Raw genomic sequence first — 13,258 nt, 5'->3', positions numbered from 1 at the left:
TGAGACAACCTACGTGTTTCTCCTTCCAGAATCTCATTAATTCATGTCATTATGGCAGCAACAGTGGACAAAGCTAAGAATGTCTTTCTCGGCTGCTGTGTGACTGGAAATGTTTCCTCCACATTGCTTTCAGCCCCTGATGATCCAGCAAGGTCTGGAACAAACTTAGGAATCAAAATTAGATCTCCAAAACTGCCAATCTGAAGTGTTCAGAAGTCTTGAGTCAGGTCCCCTAAATCAGTTTTTTAAAATGTTCTCAAGAACATAACACTGGCCATACTGGGTCAGACCAAAGGTCCAGCTAGCGAGTAACTCGTCTTCTGACAGTGGCCAATGCCAGGTTTTCTGAAACACAAACACACACACACAGTGAGCTTTTTGAAGCCCTGGCCTTCTTGAGTAGACTTGCCCCCTCATTAAGGCTTTATGGGTTTTAAAGGGATTAGCTATCAAAGCCTCATTAAGAAGCTCTCAGCCTTACCTAGCAGGCTGCGTAGCATCAACACCTGGTCCTCCGAACTGTAAGGCAGAAATGGATATTTAAATGTAAAGTGTAAAATTATAAATTCAAATGTAAGATCTTGATGTAGATTCGCCCTGTAAACATCTGTATAAGTGCTAAAGGATGGAGGTTATCCTTGTATACATATGTCAATGTCAATTCGATTATTGAAATGTTTGTAAACTTAACAATATGCGAAGTTTGGCAATGTCTCAAAATGGAGTCTGAAACTCCATTTTGAATTTAGAACTCTTTCTGGTAGCATCCATTTGAGTTATGCATTCTATCACGTTCACAGGTAGCTGTTAGAGTTTGAAAATAGCAACTCACCTACCTGTTGGAATTTACATAATCTATGAATATTCACAAGCATCCTGTTCTACCAATCAGTTTAAAACACGCCATAAGGGCATCCTTTAGTGTCCAATCATTTTAAACCTTAGGGTTCATGAATATGTATGAACCAAAACTATAAAAGCTTCTGCCACGCAGCAGTTATCAGGTTGCGTCTGGGCGTCGGGCTTAGGGATAGGTTAGGTTCTAGAGAGAGAGAGGGAGAGCTCCTTCAAGTCTTGTCCTAGGTCTGATAGAATGAGAGAGGTCTTGTAAAGAGATTCTTTTAAGGGAAGCTGGCGCAAGGCCATGCTTCACTCTTTTAAATGTTAATTTAGCTATTTCTAGGGTTAGATCTGATGGAAGGTCAGATCTACTCACTTAGGTTAGGTAATTAGGTTAGTTAGCTTAGTATTTTAATTAGATTAGTTCTCGTCATCGAGTCTGTACGTCAGGCTGCATCGGTCCACGCATGTCGGCCGTCGTCATGTCTGTACGTCGGGCGCATCGGGATTTAGTTTAAGGTTTTATTTTTAGGTTAGGTTTAGGATAGATAGGATCCAGAGTCGTCCATCGCCTGATCCAGTTGCACCGAAGCGCGAGAAGAGGCGTCGAGGACCAGAAATTCTGCGGAAGGCGAATCGACCGTCTTCGATCTCAGCTCCTGCTTCAAGGGATCACCTTGGCTGTTCCTCTCCTGAGGCTAGCAAATAGCCAAAGGATCGTAGGTCGCCAAGCACCAGATCAGCCGACGAGGGACACCTGGCAGGTCCTCCCCAAAGGCTTCCAATTAGCCCTAGGGTAGTAGGTCGCCAGCATCCATCAATCGTCTTCGCCATAGACTCTGTTGTAGGTATAGGGACCTTGAGGGACTTCCCCTCCTGGTTCATTTAGTGTAAGAGGGGACTGCCCCCTTGAGTTATTTTGAGGTATTGTTTTGTTAAATTTATTTTTGTAACAATATAGTCTGGTGGTTTTCAGTTTAAAGCAAGTCTTAAGTTTTTATTTAATGCGCCACCTTAATCTAATATCTCGCACTATCCGGTGAGCAGATATGGCGAGAGGGTCACTACCTTAAATACCATCCCTTGCGGATTGGTCGGGTTATTAAATTAACTCTCGGGAGAAGTGTCCTTAAAGACATTCTTCAATTCTGTCAACATACAGCTAACAGAACAAATCAAATCACAGCAAAACAAAGCAAAACAAAACAAAACAAAACAAAACAATTACCTTTTTGTGAAATAAATATCTTTTTTCCCCTTCTGTTTTTTTTAAATAAACACAGATGAGCTTTTCATGTAATCTCCTCACTCCAAGTGCTGGGGTTTATAAGAAAATCACTACATATTGTGCTACCCAGGCTAAAAGTACAAGAGTGGAAAATGCTGCCATAGGCTGCACTTTCTTAGCCTGCCACTGTATCTACTGAAAGACGTAGAAGAACCATAAGTCATTCACGTTCTGGATTGGGTTTTGTTGTTATAGAGTTAAAGAAATATACGATTGGAAGGACCTTGATAGATAATCTAGTCCCAATCTCCTAAAGTGAGACAGGACTAAGTACTATTAGATCATCCCTGATACATGTTTGTCTAACTTGTTCTTGAAAACTTCCAATGATGGAAATTCCATAATCTCCCTGAATAATTTGTTCCAGTGCTTAACTACCCTGACAGTTAGGAAGATATTCCTAATGTCTAACTTAAATCTCCCTTGCTTTAATTTAAGGGATTCATGGGTAACTCACTCTGAGGCCTTGGACCTGCAAGCTGGGTGGCGCAGGAAGCTCATCATGGCCCACGGCCCTCCAAGGGAGTTCCCAGCAGTGATCTCTCTACAGCTCCTTGCCCCACAACGAGAGCACCCTGCAGCTTCCGGCAGGGGTTCTCACTTTTGTTGCATTTAGATTGCACTGTAACTCGAAATAAGATACGCAATTTGCGTAGCTCAAGTTGCGTATCTTATTTCGATGCTATTTCGAAATAGCTTATTTCGTCACTTGGTGCTATCTACACAGTGTCAAATTTTGAAATAAAGAGCTATTCCAAAACGTCCCTTACGCCTCATAGAATGAGGTTTACAGGGACATTGGAATTAAGGATGTTAAGGACTAGTCGACTTGTCAACTAGTCCTCAACACCCTTAATTCCAATGTTCCTGTAAACCTCATTCTATGAGGAGTAAGGGACATTTTGGAATAGCTTTTTATTTGCTTATTGGATAGTCTGCTTATTGAATAGTCTGTCGACTAGTCAATCCCCCCCTTGCTGCCTCTATAAGATAGAGGCAGCAAGGGCTGGAGGGGTACTTCAAAGCGGCAGCGCCACACAGCTGAGCCCCCAAGGTGGTGTTTCAAAGGGGGCAGCCACCACACAGCTGATCCGTGGCTCAGCTGTGCAGCACTGCCCCTTTAAAATGCCAAAATGTCGTGGAGCCCGGGGTTAGCTGGGGACTTCTTCCACTGATTTCAATATTAATTTATATGAGCTGATGATCAGGCCTCCTTAGGGTATGTCTACATTTGCTCCCTAGTTCGGACTAGGGATGCAAATGCAGACGAGCAAAGTAGCTAATGAAGCCGGGATTTAAATATCCGGCGCTCCATTAGCATGATCTCGCCGGTGCGCTAGTTCGAATCACAGCTGATTCGAACCAGGAAGTGCACGCCAGGACGCGTTAGTTCGAACCAAAGCCATTGGTTCAAACTAATGTTACTCCTCAAAAAATGGGGTTTGAATCAGCTGTGATTCGAACTAGTGCGCCGGCAAGATCATGCTAATGGAGCACGGGATATTTAAATTCCGGCATCATTAGCTACTTTGCTCGTCTGCATTTGCATCCCTAGTCCAAACTAGGGAGCAAATGTAGACATACCCTTAGAGTTCAGGTTTGGTTTACACTGGCTCTGAAAAATTCTGATCTCTATCCAAAGAATGAAGTCAGTTTTGTAATTTTTCATTGGTATTCATTTCGTGTCCATGCTGGAACTCAGCAGTGAGGAGGGCGCAAAACATTACAAATGTGCTTACAGGTAATAAATATCTCAAATGCACACGAGGGCCCTGAGTCTCCTCTTATTCATACTGATTGATGGCAGTGGAGTTACTCCAGATTTAAACTGGTGTAAGGCAGAATAAAGCCCAACTTGTATATTATTTATTAGAACAGCATCAGAAGTTATTGCTTAAGCATGTTTTCATCTTGGAAAATTATTTTTCTTTTTTGTTTTAATTTCCTGTATCAGGAAAAGCAACTTATTGTATTGCCATTTCACATCATCAACAGATTCATAAACACAAAACAATATAATGTTTATTTGGGATGAGCGAATAATAAAGAGTGATGGGTGATACATTAGACAGATAGATGAGAAATACAGATTACATAGCTACTTATGGAATAAAAAAAGAAGAGGAAAAGAATGGATAACATTTGAGTCTATGTAATGCCTTCCCAAATTAAACTGATAAGTTGAATTCCTCTTCTAATTTCATATAGCAAATATTGCAACACTTATACACCTATTCCTTTACAGTCTTCATACTATATTAAAATGTTGACTTTGCTTCTTATAATTGTGCTTTACATAAGCATGTGTCAAAGAGAAATAATGTAGAGATGCTAGCATATCTCCTAAACTTGCAAACAATAATTGAGAGTTTTGTCTTAGTCACTCCTTTGATGATTATTAGAATTCTGAAGATTCAGCATAATACATTGAAAATGTATCCCACTGAAGTAGTGTCCATGAATAGTTCTATTCTAAATAACATCACCTTTTAATTTCATCATGGTGGCTCCTGGAAATGGACCACTGTTATCTAATTATATTTTCAAATGTGTCCTCTCTTCTTTTTCCTATGTTAGGGGTGTGTGTGTGTGTGTGTGTGTGTGTGTGTGTGTGTGTGTGTGTGGGGCTACGTCTACACTGGCCCCTTTTCCGGAAGGGGCATGTAAATTTCACCAGTCGTCGTAGGGAAATCCGCGGGGGATTTAAATATCCCCCGCGGCATTTAAATAAAAATGTCCGCCGCTTTTTTCCGGCTTTTAAAAAAGCCGGAAAAGAGCGTCTAGACTGGCCCCGATCCTCCGGAAAAAGTGCCCTTTTCCGGAGGGTCTTATTCCTACTTCAAAGAATAAGTAAGACCCTCCGGAAAAGGGCACTTTTTCCGGAGGATCGGGGCCAGTCTAGACGCTCTTTTCCGGCTTTTTTAAAAGCCGGAAAAAAGCGGCGGACATTTTTATTTAAATGCCGCGGGGGATATTTAAATCCCCCGCGGATTTCCCTACGACGACTGGTGAAATTTACATGCCCCTTCCGGAAAAGGGGCCAGTGTAGACGTAGCCAGTGTGTGTGTGTGTGTGTGTGAGAGAGAGAAAGTATACATGCTATATAATGTATACATTTGACTTTATTAGATCCCTTCCTGCTTTCCATTGTTTTTAGGAATGCCTAATATCAAAGGTTCTTTATAAATTGCATTGCACAGCATTAAGATAACTTAAATACATAGGACAAAATTGTTAAAACACATTATGGCAGGGGTTCTCAAACTTTGTGATACCATGACCCACCTCTAAGTTGCTCATGACCCCCCAGGGGGTCGGGACCCACAGTTTGGGTATGTCTATACTACAAGTTAATTTGAACTAACAGCCATTAGTTCGAATTAACTTTAATAGTGGCTATACATACAAACAGCTAGTTAGAATTTAAATCGAACTAATGGAGCGCTTAATTCGAACTAGGTAAACCTCATTCTACGAGGAGTAACACCTAGTTCGAATTAAGTAGTTCGAATTAAGGGCTGTGTAGCCACTTATTTCGAACTAGTCGGAGACTAGCCCTTCCCAGCTTGCCCTAGTGGCCACTCTGGGCCAAACCAGGGAAACTTTTCTGCCCCCCTCCCGGCCCCGGAGCCCTTAAAGGGGCACGGTCTGGCTACAGTGCTTCTGCTAGTTGCAAGCCTGCCAGCACCCAGCCAGAAGACCCTGCACCTGGCACAGGATGAGGCAGCCACCCGCTGCCATCCAACCCTCCGCCTCTTCCCAGGACCAGGCTGGCGGCTCCCAGGAGCCTGTCCGGGGCCGCAAGAGGCGTGCGCCCGCCTGATCTAGTGCGGAGATCGTGGACCTCATCAAGGTTTGGGGGGAGGCCTCCAATGTCCACGACCTCCGCACTCGGCACAGAAATGCGAAAGTCTAGGGCAGGATAGCTGCCAGCCTGGTCACCAAAGGCCACATGCGAACTCAGGAGCAGGTTTGCATGAAAATCAAGTTGGTCTAGTAAGACCCCCGACCCTGTGCTTAGGACATAAGACCATAAGAATGGCCGTACTGGGTCAGACCAAAGGTCCATCTAGCCCAGTAGCCTGTCTTCGGACAGCGGACAGCACTAGGTACCCCGGAGGGGATGGGCTGAAGACAATGACCAAGCGATTTGTCTCATGCCATCCATCTCCAGCCTTCCACAAACAGAGGCCAGGGACACTGTTCCTTCCCCCTGGCTAATAGCACTCCATGGACCCAACCTCCATGAATTTATCTAATTTCTCTTTAAACTCTGTTATAGTTCTAGCCTTCACAGCCTCCTGTGGCAAGGAGTTCCACAGGTTGACTATGTGCTGTGTGAAGAAGAACTTTCGGTTATTAGTTTTAAGCCTGCTGCCCATTCATTTCCTTTGGTGTCCTCTAGTCCTTCTATTATGGGAACTAATGAAGAACTTTTCTTTAATCACCCTCTCCGTACCACTCATGATTTTATAGACCTCTATTATATCCTCCCTCAGTCTCCTCTTTTCTAAGCTGAAAAGTCCCAGTCTCCTTATCCTCTCTTCAAATGGGACCTGTTCCAAACCCCTGATCATTGTAGTTGCCCTTTTCCGAACCCTTTCCAAGGCCAAAATATCTTTTTGAGGTGAGGAGACCACATCTGTACACAGTACTGAAGATATGGCGTACCATAGCTTTATACTTCCCCTCCTCTTTCTTCCCCTGGCTTCCCCCTTCCAGCTCCCTCCTCCCAGGATTCCACCTCCCCTTTCCCACCCTCTCTCTTCCCCTCTCCCACCTCCTTTTCCCAGTCTCCCCAGAGGTTAATTCCCCCCCCCCCCCCAGTTTTGTTAAAGAAAGAGAGTTTCTATTTTTGAACACACGTATCCTTTATTTTTTACACCAGGAAGGGGGGCTAGGGAGGAGTAAGTGGAAGGAGGTGAGGGAGAAATGGGGAACGAGCCCCCGATGGGGAGGACTGAGATGGCTCTGCAGGCTCCTCGGGGTGGAAGCTCTCCTGCAGGGTCTCCTGGATCCTGACAGCCCCCTGATTAACCCCCCCGGATGGCAGCCTGCGACAAGTGCAGCCAGGCTGATGGCCAAGTGCTGTGATGTGCCGAGTGTGGGCACTCAGGGCACTCCAAGACAGGACTGCTTTGCTGTCCCTCATTGAGTTAGACAAGCAAGCGGGGAACCATGAGAGCTGTCTGTCCGGGGTGAGGGTCGGGTCCCTTTAAGCACAGCCCTCGGCTAGCCTGAGGCAGCAGCTCCACACTCTAAGTCCTAATCTGATGCCCTACCAGCACTGGTTCTGGCCAGCCTTAACTTCGGTTCAGGGTCCACTCAAGGTGGACATGCTAGTTCGAATTAGCAAAATACTAATTCGAATTGGTTTTTAGGTCTAGATGCACTAATTCGAATTAGCTTAGTTTGAATTAACTAATTCAAATTAAGTTAGTTCGAATTAGTGCTGCAGTGTAGACATGCTCTATGAGAAATGCAGCATTATGGTATCTCATTCATTAAGCTATATAATATGTAAAACATAAAAAATATGGAATAGAAACAGAAGAGGATGTGTATATATTTATGATATGTGCATAAATATACTTTGGTAAGGTGAACTACATAAATAACCTGTTTATTCCCATAATCTAGTGCAGTTTAAGATTTTTTTTTATGAGAACAGGCCTAGAATTAGTTAATTTCTTTTTATTGGCTTGAAATCAACAAACATTACTATATATAAAACTACAATGTTGCAACAAATAATAAAATTGGTTGAATTTATTTTACATTAAGATGGATTAAGATATATGGATAAATGTTTAATGAAGGTTGCAGTCTGTGGGCTTTGTCCACAGTCCACTAAACTCCCTGGAAAGACTCTTACAGGAGTCAATGTGGTTAGTATCAGGCCCCGTTTTTTCTGATAGATTTAGACAAACTGAGTTTCCAGGCAATGCAAACTAAAATTTCTCCTCTTTCCATTTTGCTGGTTGTTTTTTAATGCACAAGGTGAACAGTATGTACACTGCTACTAAGAAAGGGGAACAGAGTTTGCAGAAGAGAAGGAGATTGTGAGTTACTTGTTCAAAGAGGAGGGATTCAACAAAGCTCATTTATCAGTGGTAAAGGATGCTGTAGTCATCCTCCCTGCTACATTCCCTGGTAGTTCCATCATATTCATTTTCTGGTAATAAGACAACCAATCATTGTCAATGTCATTATTGTCCATGAAACTCAAAAAATCACTGCCTCTGCTAATATCAACATAAATAATATAGAATCATAGAATACTAGGACTGGAAGGGACCTCGAGAGGTCATTGAGTCCAGTCCCCCGCCCTCACGGCAGGACCAAATACTGTCTAGACCATCCCTGATAGACATTTATCTAACCTACTCTTAAATATCGCCAGAGATGGAGATTCCACAACCTCCCTGGGCAATTTATTCCAGTGTTTGACCACCCAGACAGTTAGGAACTTTTTCCTAATGTCCAACCTAAACCTCCCTTGCTGCAGTGTAACCCCATTGCTTCTTGTTCTATCCTCAGAGGCCAAGATGAACAAGTTTTCTCCCTCCTCCTTCTGAAACCCTTTTAGAGACCTGAAAACAGCTATTATGTCCCCCCTCAGTCTTCTCTTTTCTAAACTAAACAAACCCAATTCTTTCAGCCTTCCTTCATAGGTCATGTTCTCTAGACCTTTAATCATTCTTGTTACTCTTCTCTGGACCCTCTCCAATTTCTCCTCATCTTTCTTAAAATGCGGTGCCCAGAACTGGACACAATACTCCAACTGAGGCCTTGTTGTCATGTTGCATCTCTTCTTCAAATAGTGTCACGGGAGTGGTTGTTTGCTGGACACATTTGCTGCAGAAAAAGTTAAACTCTTCTCGGCTAGGTTGCGGGTACCTGGTTTTCCGAGCAAAATTAATTGTATGAGTGTGGGGGAAAGGGGCAAGGGGAGTGTGGGGGGCTGGGCAAGTGGCACACAAATTTCCGTATTCACCCAAGCTGGGTTATTGGGGCCAGCGTGCCTGGAGCCCAGAAAAACCCCATCAAAGGGCTCACCAGTGCTTTTCTGGGGCCAAGCCGCCCTGGCAGAATGGCACACCAGGGATAAACATGGCCCCACCCATCTAACAGGCTTCTTTGTCTAGTGGTGTCCCGGTGGGTGCTCCGCTCTCGGTGTTGGTGTCTCCGTACCAGCAACTGGAGATTTTTGCACCTGTCGTTTACAAGCTGAATTTCTTTCCTGGACTTGCATCAGCATCCTCAGCCTGACATTCAGCACTGGCGCCCTGTGCCTTCCCCCGGAGCGAGAGTGTTGTGTCGGCACAGTAAATCGGTCGTGGCTGGCCACGGATAAATACCCCGCTGATGTGGTGGCGTGGCTGACGCTGTGGATCCGCCTGGTGGCCGGACAGAGCCTTGTGCTGCTGCCCGCTGAAGGATGGACTCCTTTGAGTCGCGCAGAAGCGTGTGCTCTGTGCTGAGGCTCCAGGCTTCTTCCACTAGGGCAGCCTGCCACTTCCTGCAGCAACGAGGCGACTCCCTGGGGAACGAGGCCTCTGAAATGAAACAGCGGCCCAGCTGGTGAGCGCAGGCCCGGTGCTAGAACGGGCCCCTTTTCACGCAGCACAAGGGTGCGTTGACGGAGGTGCCGCCCGGCTCCCAGGCCCCAGAGCCGAGAAACGCCTCAGCAAAGGCAAAACCATACGAGCTCCCGTTCCCCCGGGGCTCTCTCAGAAGGACCCGTGAGGGGGCAGCTCCCAAAGTGGCCAGCAGCCATGCAGCTCTGACCTCCTCCTCCCCCTGGACGGCATGAGCGATGGGGAAGGCAGGGTGAGCGGTTCCTCTTAGTACCCGCCGCCTCCTCTGCCCTGCCCCCGTGGGAATGAACTTCAAGCATATTTATTGTAGAAGAGAAAGCAAAGTGGAACTTGCAGAAAAGTCTCTGTAGCGGGCCCGAGTAAGTCTAAGGTCCGACACTGGATTCTCAAAGGACAAAATACACCACACAGGTATCTGTCAAACACAAGGCTGTGTCTACATTGGCGTCCCTTTCTGGAAAAGGGATGCTAATGAGACACATCGCAATTGCAAATCCGCGGGGGATTTAAATATCCCCTGCGGCATTTGCATTTACATGGCTGCCGCTTTTTTCCGGCTTGGGGATAAGCCGGAGAAAAGCGCCAGTCTAAACGTGATTCTCCAGAAAATAAGCCCTTTTCCGGAGGATTTCTTATTCCTACTTTCAAGGAATATTTAAATCCCCCGCGGATTTGCAATTGCAATGTGTCCTTTTCCGGAAAGGGATGCCAATGTAGACACAGACAAGTAGTTTATTTCCTGACAACTAATAGCTGTGCCCCATAAATGGAAGAACAATATAACAAAGTAGTGGCATATCTTACATCCCTTCCTGCAAGCTTGGAACCCCGGGTAGGCTGTGGACGAAGTGGGAGGGTGTCTCAGCTTCCGAGGCACCAGTACCCAAATCCCATCAGTGAGGTTCAATTTGCTAGGCTCTGAGGGTATGTCTACACTACAGCGCTAATTTGAACTAACTTAGTTCGAATTAGTTAATTCGAACTAAGCTAATTCGAACTAACACATCTAGAACTAAAAACTAGTTCAAATTAGCGTTTTGCTAATTCGAACTAGCGCGTCCACATTAAGTGGACTCTGAAGCGGGGTTAAGGATGGCCGGAAGCAGTGCCGGCAGGGCATCAGAGGAGGACTTAGAGCGTGGAGATGCTGTCTCAGGCTAGCCGAGGGCTGCGCTTAAAGGGTCCCGACCCCCACCCCAGACAGACAGTTCTCAGGGGTGCCCCGCTTGCAAAGCAGTCCTGTCTTGAAGTGCCCGGAGTACCCACACTGGGCACATCACAGCACTCGGCCATAAGCCCGGCTGCACTTGCCACAGGCTGCCATCTGGGGAGAGGGGGCAATTGGGGGGCTGCAGGAGAGCTTCTACCCCCAGAAGCCCGCAGAGGCAGCCCAGTCCTCCCCATCAGGGGCTCGTGCCCCATTCCTCCCTCACCTCCTTCCACTTACCCTTTCCTATCCCCCTTCCTGATGTACAAAATAAAGATAAAGTGTCTTCCAAAATGGAATCTGTCTTTATTGAACAAAACTGGGGGAGACTGGGAAAAGGAGGTGGGAGAGGGGAAGAGAGAAGCTGGGAGAGGGGAGGGCAACTAACATGATCAGGGGTTGGGAACAGGTCCCAGATGAAGAGAGGCTAAAGAGACTGGGATTTTTCAGCTTAGAAAAGAGGAGATGGAGGGGGGACAGGATAGAGGTCTCTAAAAGCAGGAGTTGAGTGGAGACGGTGCATACAGAAAAGTTCTTCATTAGTTCCCATAAAGAAGGACTAGAGGACACCAAAGGAAAGGAATGGGTACCAGGCTTCAAACTAGTAAGAGAAAGTTGTTCTTCACAAAGCAAAGAGTCAACCTGTGGAACTCCTTGCTGCAGGAGGCTGTGAAGGCTAGAACTGGAACAGAGTTTAAAGGGAAGTGAGATCAAGTCATGGAGGTTTGGTCAATGGAGTGGTATTAGCCAGGGGGTAGGAGTGGTGTCCCTGCCCAAGGTTTGTGGAAGGCTGGAGAGGGATGGCACGAGACAAATGGCTTGGTCACTGTCTCCAGTCCATCCCCTCCAGGGTCCCTAGGGTTGGCCACTGTCGGCAGACAGGCTACTGGGCTAGATGGACCTTTGGTAGATAGAGATGTAGCCGTGTACACTACAAAGTTAGTTCGAACTAACGGACGTTAGTTCGAACTAACATTCATAGCCGCTACACTAGCGCTCCGCTAGTTCGAATTTCAATCGAACTAGCGGAGCGCTTAGTTCGAACTAGGAAAACCTCATTTTACGAGGCTTAAGCCTAGTTCGAACTTACTAGTTCGAATTAAGGGGTGTGTAGCCCCTTAATTCGAACTAGTGGGAGGCTAGCCCTCCCCAGGTTTCCCTGGTGGCCACTATGGCCAACACCAGGGAAACTCTATGCCCCCCTCCCGGCCCCAGACCCCTTAAAGGGGCACGGGCTGGCTACGGTGCCCGTGCCAGGTGCAAGCCTGCCAGCACCCAGCCAGCAGACCCTGCACCTGGCACGGCACAGAGCCACCCACCCGATGTCCCCCAGCCCACCCCCTCTTCCCGGGACCAGGCTGGCGGCTCCCGGGAGCTTGCCCTGGACCGCAAGAGGCGGGCACCTTCCTGGGCTAGTGCGGACATCGTGGCCCTCGTCCACGATCTCCGCACTAGGCACAGGAAAGTGGCTGTCTAGGGCAGGAGAGCTGCCAACCTGGCCACCCAGGAGCAGGTGTGCATGAAAATGAAGGGGGTCCACTGAGACCCCCGACCCTGAGCCCTGAGCTTACAATGGCCGTCCTGGGTCAGACCAAAGGTCCATCTAGCCCAGTAGCCTGTCTGCCGACAGCGGCCAACCCTAGGGACCCTGGAGGGGATGGACCGAAGACAGTGACCAAGCCATTTGTCTCATGCCATCCCTCTCCAGCCTTCCACAAACTTTGGGCAGGGACACCACTCCTACCCTCTGGCTAAGACTACTCCATGGACCCAACCTCCATGACTTGATCTCACTTCCCTTTAAACTCTGTTCTAGTTGTAGCCTTCACAGCCTCCTGCAGCAAGGAGTTCCACAGGTTAACTATTTGCTTTGGGAAGAACAACTTTCTCTTACTAGTTTCAAGCCTGCTACCCATTCCTTTCCTTTGGTGTCCTCTAGTCCTTCTTTATGGGAACTCATGAAGAACTTTTCTGTGTGCACCCTCTCCACCCAACCCCTGCTTTTAGAGACCTCTATCCTGTTCCCCCTCCGTCTCCTCTTTTCTAAGCTAAACTGTCCCAGTCTCTGTAGCTTCTCTTCATCTGGGACCTGTTCCCAACCCCTGATCATGTTAGTTGCCCTCCCCTCTCCCAGCCTTTCTCTTCCCCTCTCCCACCTCCTTTTCCCAGTCTCCCCCAGTTGTTCAATAACGACAGAGTCAATGTTGGAAGAAGCGTTATCTTTATTTAGTACATCAATAAGAAGGGGGGCTAGGGAGGGGTAAGTGGAAGGAGGTGAGGGAGGAATGGGGTACGAGCCCCCGATGGGGAGGACTGGGCTGC

At 46.8% G+C, this 13,258-nt stretch overlaps 1 long non-coding RNA gene across 1 annotated transcript in view; it reads left to right on the top strand.

Moving 5' to 3' along the window:
• LOC102461462 (uncharacterized) overlaps nucleotides 1–13,258 on the top strand; it is a 136,064-nt gene that overhangs the window by 75,015 nt on the left and 47,791 nt on the right. The window lies entirely within an intron of this gene.

Source organism: Pelodiscus sinensis, chromosome 2, assembly GCF_049634645.1.
Source record: "Pelodiscus sinensis isolate JC-2024 chromosome 2, ASM4963464v1, whole genome shotgun sequence".
In the NCBI taxonomy this organism is placed as follows: Eukaryota; Metazoa; Chordata; order Testudines; family Trionychidae; genus Pelodiscus; species Pelodiscus sinensis.
The sequence above is the reverse complement of the archived record's forward strand: the minus strand, read 5'-3'. Positions and strand labels throughout refer to the sequence as shown.